The sequence below is a fragment of the Nasonia vitripennis genome, assembly GCF_009193385.2.
Source record: "Nasonia vitripennis strain AsymCx chromosome 1 unlocalized genomic scaffold, Nvit_psr_1.1 chr1_random0012, whole genome shotgun sequence".
NCBI lineage: Eukaryota > Metazoa > Arthropoda > Insecta > Hymenoptera > Pteromalidae > Nasonia > Nasonia vitripennis.
The window spans coordinates 1203376-1217599 of NW_022279600.1; the positions used below are offsets into that span (position 1 = coordinate 1203376).

At 38.8% G+C, this 14224-nt stretch overlaps 1 protein-coding gene across 5 annotated transcripts in view; it reads right to left on the minus strand.

Annotated features, from left to right (window-relative positions):
• LOC100679291 (nucleoprotein TPR) overlaps positions 1-14224 on the minus strand; it is a 344349-nt gene that overhangs the window by 58580 nt on the left and 271545 nt on the right. The window lies entirely within an intron of this gene.

Consider the following 14224-nt stretch of genomic DNA (forward strand, 5'->3'; position numbering starts at 1 on the left):
CATTCATAACGAAACTACAGGTGTACAAAGTATCCTCATTGAATCTAAGCCCAAAAGAACTATTCGTTTACTTAGAATCCTACGGACAGTACAAAAATTCACAAAACATTGCACCGAGTGCCACAATGGGCCAGCAGGGCTAATTAAGGTTTTAGCATAGTAAAGTTAAAGGTATTTATACTAAATATCACTAAACAAATTTTCAAATAATTTACTTTAATTTTGTCATTTTTACTCATAATTCTTTTTTTCAGGATTTAAAGGTGCTGTGTCCCCTTAAGTCGAATTTGATTCGCTTAATGTTATAAGTTTTTATAATATAAGCAAAGGAAATCAAAAATAAATCGTTTTTATTTTATTTTTAAAATTTTTCACGCGCATTTTTGCCCTGTAAAGTCGTATTTAACTAGCGCGCCACGCGCGGCTTTACGGCCGCAGTGTATTGCCGCCTTGCAACACTTTAAGATCGCCAGCACCTGTGACGCTCGCGCTTCGTGCTTGTCAGAATATATATACATTCATAATATTAACATGCATTATTTAACTGAGCGAGAAATATAAATTATTATAAAGTAAAAACAAAAATTATTCAAAATTATTATCTCTAAAAAAAATTGACTTTTAAAAAAGTAAAAGGTTTGGCGAGTTTGATATATTCCGCTACGAAATTACAGATGAAAACGAATTAAGATCAATCAAACAAAGTCAATTTTATTATATTTAATCAAAATAAAGCAAAAAAATTGTTCTGTTCAATGAAGGGCTTACTTAACTTAACGTTGAGTTATATGTTGATTCATTAGAAGCAACTCTCAAGTTACCTACTACGTAACTTGCCATGCCCGTTTCATTTTGTTTTCTGGTGAACAACTAAAATTTTCTTTTTATGTATTAGAACGTGATACAAACACAATAAGTACAATAAAAAGTTAAGTAAGCCCTTCATAGAACAGAACAATTTTTTTGCTTTATTATGATTAAATATAATAAAGTTGACTTTGTTTGATTGATCTTAGTTCGTTTTTATCTGTAATTTCGTAGCGAAATATATCAAACTTGCCTAACCTTTTACTTTTTTTAAAGTCAATTTTTTTTAGAGATTTCAGTCCTTTCAAGTGAATTTTTTCGCGTATTTCTTGTTTGTCCTAAAAATAAAATACAAGCATATTTAGCACCTTTCGACCTTGGTTTTTTGTAACATTTAAAGCATTAACATGACAACACTGATTGTCCTATCGCATAATATTACTATAGTGGCTATTATTGATAATGTATGTTGAAAAAATTTGGATAAGTGTAAATTTTTGCTGTCCACGAATATTATTATTACACTAAGACACCAAAAACTACTCAGCGCATTACCTAGACATCGTCATCGGCCACTGTGTATACCTAGACACCGTCCTGATATGATTTATTTACCTAGACACGAAAAACTGAAGAGCGCACTATTCACGCATGTTTACATGTGTTCCTAACCAACCCAACCATCAAAACAACAGGCTATTCATTAAATAGGTTGCTCGCGCAATTTTCGAGAAATCGATTTTTACTAGAAAACCGCTAAACAAAATCGTTTAAAATTTTAGCAGCAGATAGCTTTTTTTATGGCGAATCACCAAATAAAATTTAAAAGCATTTGACTACATTGTTTTAGAGATAAAAGAAATCAAAAATTTTTCGAAAAAATAATTGACATATAATATCAACTTTTTCCCAAAATCTCAAGTGCAATAAGGCTTTTTTTACGTCCGTAATCAAGGCACAAAAAAAATTAATTTTTTGAGTTTTTGATTTATTATTGAAAAAATAAGTAATCAAATCAATTGAAGTTTTAATTGGATATAGTTTGACACGTGACCCATCGACATGATTTTTTTCGCGAGGTTATGATGTTTAGTTTCAGAGATATAAATTAAAAAAAAAAATTATTTTATCTGACGAACAAAGCGGTCGATCCCGAGAACCAAACAAGGTAAAGTAGGTTATTTTATTCTTATCCAAATGCATCTAAGCTTCATTGTTTGTAACAATGAGATAATTGTCAAAAAATGACCATAAAAAAAATATTCAACAAAATAAAAAATAACTGTTTTTCCCGAATTTAGAATCCAAAAATATATATGCATGTAAAATTTTATTTATATTGACAGAGTAGTTCCAGCAATATTACGGTACACATACACACACACCCACACATAAGAAGGATTATGCCTGACAACCTGAAGGACAGAATCCTTTTGTATGACACAGAGAGCGGCACAAAAGCCTATCAAGTAACCGGAGCGGTTCCACAAGGGTCAATGCTCGGCCCACTATTGTGGAACATCATGTACGATGGCGTACTTAGGCTTAGGCTACTCGAAGGTGCAACAGTTGTAGGGTTTGCAGATGACATTGCAGTAGTGATAGTAGCAAAGCAAAGGAAGAGGTGACGGGAATCGCTAAAGAGGCAGTAAGTATAATCAACGATTGGTTAAAACAGACTAGCCTTGAGCTTGCTAGCCATAAAACGGAGACTATTCTTATATCCAGTAGAAAGAAAATAGAGACAATAACGCTGTTAGTGGACAGGCACGAAATAAACTCTCAGCCGACCATTAAGTACCTGGGAATCACCATAGACGCCAGGCTAAGGTTTAAGCAGCATCTTGAGAGGCCGAGCAATAAGGCAGCAAAAGTCGGTGCTACACTATCGCGACTAATGCCAAATGTTATATGGTGCCCCAATATGGGCGGACGCTATGTTGGTGAAGTCCTATGCACGAAAGCTATCAACAGTTTATAGGAGAAGTGCATTGCGGGTCGCTTCTGCCTACCGAACAGTATCAGAAGATGCGGTGTGCGTTATTACAAGTATGCCACCTATTGACCTCCTAGCAACAGACTGAAAGAATATATACGAAGAAAACCGGCGTGGTGACAATACTCAAAAGGAAGTTTAGAAATCCGCAAAGGAACAAACCCTAGCTGAGTGGCAAAGACGATGGGACTCCAGTGGAAATGGGCGTTAGACTCACCGCCTCATACCATATATTGTTGGCTGGACCAATAGACGACACGGGGAAGTGAATTACTACCTTACGCAGTTTTTGAGCGGACATGGATGCTTTCAAGCCTACCTACACCGCTTTAAGATAGAGGATAATACAAATTGCCCAGTATGTTTGGAAACAAACAAAGATGCGGAACATGTCTTCTGCAACTGTTCGCGATACAAAATGGAACGAGAGGGACTCGAGCGGTACCTTCAAGCTAGGATTACCCCTGAGTCAATGATGACAGCTATGCTAGCGTTGAAAGATGGCTGGTGCGCAGTAAACAACTACGTAAGGACTATTATCAAGAAGGTTAGAAATGACGAAGAGAATAGAAGGGAAGAACATGGCGAAACAGCTGAGTAAAACTGTTGCTAGACGAAGGCCACTAGGTAATAGATACCAAACGCTCCTCGGACTGATGCAGAGGAACGTAGGTCACAGAGTTGAGCTCTCACTCTTCTGCCCGATGCAGAGGAACGTAGGAGCTAGGGTTAAGTGCCTCTAAGTGCTCCTCAGACCGATGCTGAGGAACGTAGGTAACTAAGTTGAGCCCAGACTCCCTCACCCGATGCAGAGGAACGTAGGTGTCGGGGTTAAGTCTGTCCAGAGAATGGCCGGTCGATGCTGCTCGAAGTAGACGACCGGACAATGCAGCAGGAAGCAGACGGTTGGACGATGCAGAAGGAAGAAGACGAGTTTGATCCTAAACCCCTAATCACCTTGGTGGATGAGGGATGTACGGAAATGTCAAATTGCAAAGGAGAAGCCAAAAAAAGCTATTTAACGGGCCCCACAGAAGTATTGTTTAATGACAAGTGTACCTGTGGGGATCTGGTGACAGGGGGTCACTTGTGCAGAGCTTGCTCTGCCTACGCCACATAAAAAACATACATACACACACACGCACGCACGCACGCACGCATCCATACAGACATTTTCTAAAAACGCTTGATTTGAACTTTTAACACATCAAAAAGTAATTTTCATGAAATGTGCATAAAAAAGGCCACTTTTATGCATGTAAAATGAATAGAAAATCGACATTTTCTTAGCAGCGGGAAAAAACTACTCCCTTGGGAGGAAAAAGTGAAATGAGCCTTTTTTCATGCCTTATAGTAACGTAGAATTTTGTCAATTCCAAGCGTGTTAGAAAAAGTTTGAGCTCAAGCGGAGAGAAAAAAATGAATCCAAGTTATCTCTGTTAATACCCGTTTTTCAAATTTTTCAATTTTTTCAAATTTCTCAAATTTTTTATGCACGACTTGAAATTCACGATCTCCTACCCAACTTTCACGCATAAAAAAAGTCGCTTTTATGCCCTTGTTGGAAAAAAACGCGGTGTGCAACACGGTAATAAAAGCTATGTCAGACTATGGTAATGTGTTTTCAGCACTCGTCTACGTCTCGGACACCTTCGGCGCCCTCGACTCCGACTCGTGCTTAACACCTCACCCACGCTTGACATGGCTTATTTTCTCCCCTAGTTGCACAATGTACTATTGAAAATTATACATGTGTGTGTGAGTGCGTGTGCGTGTGCAAGTGTGTATCTTATTTGATCGCTATACATTCATTTTGGATTTCGGAATTTAAATAACGAAAAAATACAGATTTGTTATACTTTGAGAAGTCCTCGGATTTCCCATTCCTTTCAGATGCACGATAAGTGGCCTATTTATGCACTTATCATAAAAAGTACGGTGTGCGACAAGGGGGGGAGTGGCCTTTTCAGATTCGGGTGATGTTTTGAGCATTCGTGTCTGTCTCGGGCGCCTATAGCGCCCTCGACTCCCACTCGTGCTCAAAACACCACCCTCGCTGGAAAAAGCCAATTTTTCCCCCTAGTTGCACAATATACTATTCTAGAAGTTTTGACGAAACTCAAAATTTTAGTATTACAAAGCTTTCTCTAGGAGGAAGCAAAATTGATAAAAATCAACATTTTACAGTACTTTAATTTAAAATATATCAGATGAGAATTCCATCGCGTTCCTAAAGTTATGGATTTTTTACAAAGATAGATTATATTATTAGCAAACGGCAACTATGTCCTTGATAAGTAAACGTAATTTAAACAAAAAAGTATTTATTATCATCTAAGTCAAGCCGAATGATTCGTTAGCTTTGTTTTATAAGCGAGCCCGACAACTGCGCATACATTGTGAGCATCGATCTGGCGACCGACTGGCGACACATTCCCGACGTCATCTGCCGAGTGTTTTGACGTTTTGAAGCATCCTCCCTGTCTTCACTCACCAAGATTTCTTGATCGGTTTTTAACTTTTCGGTGATATAATAAGTAGGACAGAAGGGCAACGATGACGCGATGCAGCAGTGTTATTTTAATAAACCAAAAGTGCAGCTATGATACCGTCTGTATGTGCGTGCTTTAAAACAGCATCCGCTTGGAGATCGCCGCTATCTCGCTCGCTGACCGGTTGCAAGCGGTTCTTGGTCAGTTCTTGATAATGTAAAAAGTATAGGTACAAGTGAAGCATCCGGAATGGCACCGACGATGCATGTGTACGTGTGTGTCAGTCCGTCAAATAATGCTGTATTATGGGAAGATACATATAACTACAGCAAACTTGAGTTTTTGCGCTTGGAGGTTATCTTTTGTTTTTCTGACTATGCTCTTGTTGCTGCACCTCATGTTGGTTCTACTGATGTGCGGATACATTCTTCTTGTTATGAGATGGTGTCTGGAGAAAGATTCACCATCATTTTTGTGTCTATTTATTATGTTATGTGCAGTGAAATCAGTGACTATGAGACTGTATGATCTATTTTCAAAGTTGAATCAACGTTGTAATTCTGATATTTCCTACTAGTAGCTATGTGACATTGCTGTCAAAGGACAAAGAAAATTTACTGTTGATTGCTGCCAATTCGACCATTCACGAACTACCCTGAAGCTAATTTTTACTGGCGTGGCAATGTGTCGTGGCTATGTCTATATGATAAATTCAGTAAAAAGATTTCTTACTGCTTCTGGGTAGATTTTCAGTGATTATTATGATAATCTTCTGTTTGTAAATGTAAACTATGTCACTGAAAAGTGTTGTTTGACAGTATTAATACTTAAAAGCTGTCTTGATTAAAATTCTTATCCAGGGAGTATGGATTTGTTATATATTATTTAATGGTTTACTGCGACTACTGGAGTCACACTAAGCGTACTGATGGTTTTGATGATTGAGCTATCAAAATCTTGAAACGAAACTTCATTTAAGACTTTGCGGTACTGGTCTACTGAAAGACGAATGTTTTTATCAGGTGAGATCAGTGAGTTGAGTAATTATTTGTAAGTATAAGTTTTTAAGATGTTTTTTTTTGTTTTCTAGTAGGTAAATAATGCTACATAACAGCCGATAACATGGCCTGGTGGGTAGGGATCAGCAGGATCAAGGGCATTGATCATATGCCTGATCATTGATCATACTGAATCTTAGATAGGTTATAGCCTTCAGGTGCAATATGTTCTATATAATTTTTATGATTTCATGTGATTGATTTAATTTATCTTTGCAGATGTAGTAATTATAAAATGTATCTATAATCATGCATTTCGTGTATAACCGCTAATGTTTTATAATAAATAACTGATATCTTGCTGTAAAAAAAACGATTTTGAGCTGTTAACTCGAGTTTAAAGTGTCGATAGGAAGAAGTTGTATTTTGCAAAAATCTACAACTTTTCCCATTAACTTTTTTTTGTAAAATGCTTGGATTTTAGGTTACAGCCTAAAAAGCCTTTTTATTGCTGTAAAAACCCGAATTTAAGCTAGTAACTCGAATTAAAAGCATTTTCATGATTTGATGTCAACAGGAAAAAGTTGTATTTTTCAAATATCTATAACTTTTCCATTCAACATTTTTTGTAGAATGCTTAAAATTTGTGTTATAGTCAAAAAACTATTTTTAGCGATTTTTGCGTATATGTGCAGGATCAGGCTCAAAATAAATTCGGCACCATGCGGCGATATAGAGAGTTCTCACAAACATTTTTAGCCCGATTAAGTAAAGTCTCGCTGAGAAAATCGTGTAAAACCACTGTTAAAAAAAAACACGTAAAAATAAGCATAAAGTGCTCAAGTTTAAAAACTACGTAGAGAATCGGGATACAAAAAAAATATATAATTTTAGATTGTGCAAGAGGAGTGCTCTCCTATAATTTTAGCCCTATCAGTAGAAAAATGCGTGAGATATCGCATCTCTCACACATTTTTCGCGCACAAAACTATAAGGCACTTTCGTGCGTGAAAATCGCGTGATGCTACCGCTACAAAATTAGAGAAAACAAAATCGCGTCTAAAATACGACGTTTCTAAAGGCGCCGCCTCTATACGACGTTCTCGGAATCGCCGCTACAATATGACGTTTTCGAAGTCGCCACCGCGATACAATGTTCTCGAAGTCGCTGCTGGGGTACGGTCTTATTCCACTCAGCCATCGAAACGCTAACTTAATAAGAATGAATACTATTTACACACGTTCAAACATACACACACACTCGTTCAAGGAGCACCATGTTTTTAGCTACGCGTGCCCACATGTACAAGTGCATGAACACAAGTAGAAAACATGAGTATCCTTCAATTTAATATCAACCACCGCAAGGTAGCACAGGATTTTCGTAGCCAGTAAGTTCGTGAGATGAAAGTCAACATCGCAATTGTGTGCAAGCAGTAAAAAAATCTAGATGAAACTCTCGGTTATTGTGACGCGAATATCGCAGCCCGATAACAAAGCAAAAATGTACGTGTGGTAGACAGCAAATCCCGAGCGACTCCGCTTTATTGAGGTACCATCGTGTAAACATTATTGTACCTTTATTAAATTGCCTCCATTCTAAGAAAGCCTTGTAATAGTAACTAGCAGGGTCCTGATGTGATGGACGCTCCTGACGTCGCTCGGTTGATTAGGTGTGTATGTATATATATATATATATATATATATATATATATATATATATATATATATATATATATATAGCTCTAAAGAAAATTAAAAAGTAATAAGATTTTCAAGGGACGCGGCAGCGCGTCGATGTCAAGTATACATTTTTTATACACTGTGCCGTCAGGGAGTAGCGCAACCCTATTATACTTTGAATTTGCGAATGTGTACAAGGAGTCGTGAGAGTAGGTGATGTGTGAGAGCATAAGTGAGAGAAAAGCGAGGCGAGAAAAAGACAATTATCCCGAGTTTAGAGCAGGCCGAGGTGACGAGGGTCACGAGGAGGAGAGCCGTCCCAGCGACGCCAGGCCAGCCCAGGACTGGGGAGGAGGAGAGTAGGTCATCAAGGCGAGGAAGAAGACGAGGAGAGAACGTCATTAGCAGTGCCAAGGATAAGGGTAAAACGCGAGTGTTAGGAAATCGTGGCCAGATCGCCGAGCGAACAAAGAGCCGCGCGTGGCTTGATTCAAGGAATCGCGCGCGCCCGTTGGGCCGACGCTGCGGGCTCAGCGGAAGCATACCTTATCGGCAGGCCGACAAGCAGGCCGCGAGAGTGAAGAGTGAAAAGAGAGAGAGAGAGAGAGAGAGAGAGAGAGAGAGAGAGAGAGAGCCAGTGGGCGTCGCCTACGGAGAGTTGAGCGGAGGCAGCGAACCTCGCAAGAGTGTGAGTGCGGGCGTGTGCGTGCGGGCGGCGGCGAGTATTTGTAAACGAAATAGCGCAATAAAGGAGATTGTAGGAGAATCAGAAGTGTTGTAATTTCTCGCCTTACACACCACAGTAATCCCGAACAGTGGAATTTTTCGCCCCCAGATTGGCCACGTAACAAAGCAAAAGGTAAGTTTCTTTATTACATGCAAACAGTGAGAATATGAGCCGGGTACTAACCCATTTACAGCCTTTGCCACTACATATATTATTACGTTCCTATCTATTCAAGAGTGTAATCACGACGTAACATATATCTTCGTTCGTTGATCTTTTAAAATACACCATAGTGCAATTTTTGGAAACCGTTTTAACTCGAAAACTAAATGTCGAACCTTTATAAAAAAAAAACATGATTATTTAAGGTTATTAAAACTATGCACGGCTTTAATTTTAAGTCATTTCATGGAGCAGATTTGAAGAAAAACATCAAAAACTGAAAAAGTCGTTTTTCTATAGCACACGATAAATGGAGTATAAAGGCAATAATGAAGTTCAAATTTTGCATTTAGTTAGCATTATATACTATCCTGATAGCTGTCTTTAAGCTGTTTATAAAACCAGTTAGTTTTAAAGATTCAAAAATTTTTTTCTTACCCTCTTTACTGTACATAACTGCATTGTTTCGATCTTAGCTTCTATTATATGGATTTTAAGGTGGCGTTCTACCAAATATTTCAACTTATTTACTTAATTCTAATATTTTCTCAAATTTTGCACCCACAATTTGTGTAAAAACTGCTGCCAATTCTTTGGTACGTAGTTTCCTTCAATATTATGTATTACTTTAACATCAAAATTGTTTTCACTTTATATACAATTTTATGGAGTTTTTGTCCTTTTTCGTTTGATGGATAAAATTATTTATAACCATTTACATATATACATAATCAATTGTAATTTTCTGTCTCTCTCTCTTTCTCTAGCATAAATATAATCGTCAAACTGAGATTCAAGCGATGCATTTTTCAGTTGTAGAGTTATCTTTTTACTGCAGTTATCGTGCGCCATAGAAAAACGACTTTTTTCAGTTTGATGTTTTCATGTAAATCTGATCTATGAAATGACTTGAAATTGAAGTGGTATATAGTTCTAATAAGCTTCTTTGATCATGTTTTGTTTTAGAAAGGTTCGACATTCAATTATCAAGTTAAGGGAACACCTTGAAACTCTGAAAAAAAGAACTATAAGTAAAAATCACAAAATTAAAGAAAATCATTTACAATTTTTTATAGAGTTATTTAGTATAAATACCTTCAACTTTACTGTGTTTAAACCTTCTTTATCCCTGCCAGCCCATTGTGGCGCTCGGTGCAACGATTTGTGAATTATTTCACTGTCCGTAAGATTCCAAGTGAACGAATAGTTCTTTTGGGCTCAAACTTAAGGAGGATACTTTGTACACCTGTAGTTTTGGTATAAATGCAGGGAATTCAATTTGAATGCTTAGAAATGATTAGGCGATGAAAAAACAGAATTTTTTTCGCTTGTTAAGTCACAATTCCGATCTATAATTATTTATTGATTTTTACTTACTTGGGTTTAACTGCTTGGGCTGGAAACTCTGCTGCTATGCTGTGGTCAGGTTTATACAGGATGGATTTATTCAAATAAAAAACACTTGCAATTAATTGACTTTTACGATTTATCCAAGATAAAGTTCTATATAGGTATCGGAATCGCAACCTAAGCCCGGGTAACTCTTGTCGACGGATAGGAGCGTCGTACAAGAGTCCAGATCAAGTGTATAATTACAACTCGTCGTTCGGCGCATACGAGGGATACTCATTAACCTCGCTGATCTACTTATTAATCTGACAAGGAAAGGTACCCAACCCGAACTCACCGATTTTGATGATTTTCATATATGTTGTAGAACATAAAAAAATAAGAGACACGTATTTTTTTTATCGGCTAATTTTCACTTTTAAGGGGTAAAAACCTCCCCTAAAGTTAACCCCCAAAAAGCGTTTTTTTTAAATATCTCGGCTTAAAATTAATATTTTTCAATGAAACAAATTGGAGGTTATTTCTTACAAAAAGAGCAAGTATTTCATGGTGATTTGAAGAGTAAGGGTAGCATCCCCTATTTTTTAGGGGTTGAAAACATATATTTTTTGGCATAATTTTATAATAAAAATGTTTAAACCGACTAAAAAAAATTGGAAAAAATGTTTAAACATCCTTAATAACAAAATTTAGTTGACGTCTTTCGGTGTTTTCATACATATTATCCCTAAGGGGGTAAACCACCCCTAACACAAAATAACTGTAAATATGTAATTCAATACATAATATTTCGTAGAAAGTTTGTATATAGAGGTTTTCGAGGTCGCTGATTACAAATCTGTTATCAGATTTTGAAAATTCAAAATGGCGGATCCAATATGGCGGACGGAAATATCGAAAAAAAATTTTATATAATAAAAAAGTTTTAAACGACTAAAAAATTTGGAAAAAATTTGTAAACATCTATAATAAACAACTTAAGTTTTTCGGTTTTTTCATAGATACTTCCCCTTAGGGGGGTAAACCACCCCTAACACAAAATAACTATAAGTATACTTCAATCCATAATATTTTGTAGAAGGTTTGTATATAGGGGTTTTCGAGATCGCTCTTTACAAATCTGATATCAGATTTTAAAAATACAAAATGGCGAAACCAATGTGGTGGACGAAAATGTCGAAAAAAAATTTTAACTTTCAAAAAAACTTGTTTACAAATGTGTGATCTTTGTAGCCTGTACATGTGAACTAAAGAGCCTTAAACCCTAAACCCCTAAAGAACAAATAGGCTAAATGGTTGTGCTTTTTAACCAAACCACCTCAAATTCCTAAATTTGTAAACAAGAAAATTCTGTGTGTGAAGCAGTTTTATAATTTCCGTAGAAATTGTTATCAGAATGTGTTATAACCCACCCGCAGGCTCTCTCGCACAAGCCCCTAAACACGCGCAACCCGACATACCGTCACTATAGCGCACCGCGCCAGTAGTTCCGCGCCCGGCCGCTAGGCGTCCGACGCCACCAGTTCGCCCTCCCTATAGTGGGAGAGCGTTCCGGGGGCATATAGAGGCGCCGGGCCCGGCGCTAAATCATCCCCCCCTCCGATCAGATTCCGGATCTAGTATTGGAGCACGGTGCCTAGGCAACCTGCACAGCTTACCAGAACACGGAAATAAATCTGATTTTTGTTTACGAATAAATTACTCTCGTAATTATTTCGCCTCCCCTTCCTTCTCGCATGCCGAGACCATCTTACGCAGCCTTACGGGCCGAATTGGAGCTCACTCGGCTCTATCTCACTCAGGCCCATCGGGCAGGAGTTTTGGAACGGCAACGTCGGCCTCCGCCAGGAGTCGACGCCGCCACTCAGACCGAGCCGACGAGCGCCCATCAAGACTGTGCTACCCAGGTGGATTGGCCTCCTCCGTCTCCGCCGCAACAGCCTGCTCCCGAGCCTGCAGTCGACGTCATCTGCGCCGAGTGGCCGGAGCACCTGGAACTGGTGGACACGTCCGCTCGCCCTGCCTCTCCTGACTTCCGAGCGCTCTTGGCGGCTCCTCCGACAGACCCGCCCCCAGCCGCTCTTCCACGGCTGAGCATCATCAGCAGGAAGATAGCAGCGAGCCAAGCCGCTCGGCCAGAGTCCCGCAAGGTCTTGCTGGTCTCCCCGACCAAACGGAAGGCGTCGCCCTCGCCAGCCGTCAGGAAGCGGACCGCCCCGCAAAAACCCGGGATCCCGAAGCCCAAGATTGTCCGCAACGAGCTCCTCAGGACTCCGCTGCGACTTCCACCGAGGAAGAAGGCGGCTCACGCCCCTCATCCTCCGGTGTCCTTAGCCGAGGGAAAGATAGCTGAGGCGGCCATTGATCTAACGATCATCGACTAAAGCGCTCCGCGCCTCTTAGTCATTTTTGAGTGGACCGATCCCTCTTTGGGATTGGCCCCGCAATCAATACAAACACAAAGCTCCTCGGAGCTCCCCCTTTCCCCTTATACGAAACTGGGTGGTGCAGCCTTCACCGGGTTGGGCGGCCATCCCTCGTCCAGACTCGCTCCAAGAGTCGACCTAGAGAGGTCCGAGCAGTGTCCGCTCTCTAGGCAACGAAGAAGCCAAGAACAAGGAACCTCAGCAGGCCTCCTCGCCTGTCTACCTGCTGTCACGCCGCCTGCCTGAGATCAGGCCCTCCTTCACTCCGCTCTTCAGAGAGAGAGAGAGCCTCACGAGCACCAGCAGTTCTGCAGCAGCGCACACATCTCTCCCTCCGCTCGCCCGCTCTTTTGGGCCACCCCAACAAACCCGCATACATCAAATGTTATTGAAATTCCTTTATTGTAAATTCAACTTATAATGTATTTTTGTTTATAATATTAGAGTATAATAATAATCTACAATCTTTTATCTTTTGCCATAGTGCATTTTTTGTATTGAGCATAAAATATATTATTTTACGATGTTTTTACAATAATGGTGATCCTCATAAAAGTGTTGAAAGCACAATGCTTTTTTGCACCAACCACATCGTACAATTGCAATGTTTGTGCACCCTTCTATTTCACAATGTGTTGCACAAGACTTTCCAAAACTGAAATCTATAGGATTATCAAATTTATCTGGTTTTTCATTGACGTAACCGCTTTTATACCAGGAATATTTAAACAAATCTATATATCTCGGTGAAGACAGTTGGTTGTGAACCAATGATTGAAGTTTAATTATATTATTTCTCACATGGAAATTCATATCATGATCCATTAACATTACATTATCAGAAAATGTTCGGACAAAGTTTTTCCAAATACGGAATCCATAGACATCAAGTGGTTGTATTTTTCCTGTGGTTCCAGTTGGAATTTTTTTATGTTAATAATTTTATTTTGTGGCATTGTTTCTTCTATAACTTTGTCACAATGCCCACTCCAAGAATCAAGTAATAGTATTGAGTGATGGCCTACATAGGGATAAAATATTTTTTCCAAACAGATTTTGAAGTGATCTGCAATTAAACGACTTACTAATTAACTGATCAACGATATTACAATGTAAAAATTGTTATTAGTTCCCTTACTTGTTGTTAATTTTCCAGATTTGGATGCTTCCACGTACACGTTTTCTGGTCTAAATATGTTTTGTTCTACAATAGGACCAAACTTGCCACTTGGTTCCTTTAAAACAAGAAATAGCGGTGACAACAGTTGTCCAGTAGCTGATATTAGTGGCTGTATAGTATAACTATGCGTTGTTGCTGAAATTGACTGTACCAGACATTGCACTTGCTTTTCTCCTTCTACTGCTAATGTTCTTCCAGAATGCATTTCTAGCTGAAATCCGCTCTGATCTGTATTATACAAATTTTCGAGTCCAATCCTTGGTATACACGATTTAACGTCATCGATAAATGCTTCAGCTTTAGCCGTAAGTTCTGCACTACTTTCTACTGTTTTTCTTGTTATGAACTTATTTATTTTCCTAGAAACTATTCGGTGTGCTTGCTTAAATTTGAGTAACCAATG